Source organism: Aplysia californica, unplaced genomic scaffold (genome assembly GCF_000002075.1).
Source record: "Aplysia californica isolate F4 #8 unplaced genomic scaffold, AplCal3.0 scaffold01171, whole genome shotgun sequence".
Classification (NCBI taxonomy): Eukaryota; Metazoa; Mollusca; class Gastropoda; order Aplysiida; family Aplysiidae; genus Aplysia; species Aplysia californica.
The window spans coordinates 86,889-88,340 of record NW_004798441.1 but is presented as its reverse complement, the minus strand read 5'-3'; positions in this window follow the sequence as shown (position 1 = coordinate 88,340).

Sequence of the window (1,452 nt, the reverse complement as noted above, 5' to 3'; positions counted from 1 at the left end):
AGAGGGGGCGGGGGTAGCGGAGGAAAAAGTGGGGTGGGGGCGGGTTCAGAGTTCCTGGAAACAATAGAGGAAAACTACAAATTGTAAAAGAAGACTTTGCGACTTGCTGGCTTCATTCAACAGACTGTCGTGTTGTCGGAGCCGGCCCTGGTCCCGTTGTGTGGTTTGGTCATTGGGAGTTCTGATCTCGCCCCGTGAGGAGCACAAAGGGAGGTCAGGGCTTGGTGCATCAAAGTGTACACCTATAAATTCAGCTCCTGGTGAATCAAATCAAAGTGCATAAATTCAGCTCCTGGTGAATCAAACCAAAGTGCATAAATTCAGCTCTTGGTGCATCAACTCAAAGTGTATAAATTCAGCTCTTGATGCATCAAAGTGTATACATTCAACTCTTGGTGCATCAAAGTGTATAAAATCAGGTCTCGGTGCATCAAAGTGTATAAATTCAGCTCTTGGTGCGTCAAATCAAAGTGTATAAATTCGGCTCTTGATGCATCAACTGAAAGTGTATAAATTCAGCTCTAGGTGTATCAAATCAAAGTGTATAAATTCAGCTCTTGGTGCATCAAATCAAAGTGTATGAATTCAGCTCTAGATGCATCAAATCAAAGTGTACAATTTCAGCTCTTGATGCATCAACTGAAAGTGTATAAATTCAGCTCTAGGTGTATCAAATCAAAGTGTATAAATTTAGCACTTGGTTCATCAAAATGTATAAATTCAGCTCTTGGTGCATCAAATCAAAGTGTATAAATTCGGCTCTTGATGCTTCAAATCAAAGCGTATGAATTCAGCTCTTAGTGCATCAAAGTGTATAAATTCAGCTCTTGGTGCATCAAATCAAAGAGTACAATTTCAGCTCTTGATGCATCAAAATGAAAGTGTATAAATTCAGCTCAAATCAAAGTGCACAAATTTAGCACTTGGTTCTTCAAAGTGTATAAATTCAGCTCTTGATGCATCAAATCAAAGTGTATGAATTCAGCTCTTGATCCATCAACTCAAAGTGTATAAATTAAGCTATTGGTGCAAGTCAAAGTGTATGAATTAAGCTCTTGGTACATCAAAGTGTATAAATTCAGCTCTTGGTGCATCAAATCAAAGCGTATGAATTCAGCTCTTGATCAATCAACTAAAAGTGTATAAATTAAGCTCATGGTGCACCAAAGTCAAAATGTATAAATTCAGCTCTTGGTGCATCAAATCAAAGTGTATGAATTCAGCTCTAGATGCATCAAATCAAAGTGTATAAATTCAGCTCTAGATGCATCAAATCAAAGTGTATGAATTCAGCTCTAGATGCATCAAATCAAAGTGTATAAATTCAGCTCTAGATGCATCAAATCAAAGTGTATGAATTCGGGTCTTGGGGCGTCAAAGTTTAAGAATCCAGCCGTAGCTTCTTCTTCTTCTTCTTCTTCTTCTTCTTCTTCTTCTTCTTCTTCTTCTTCT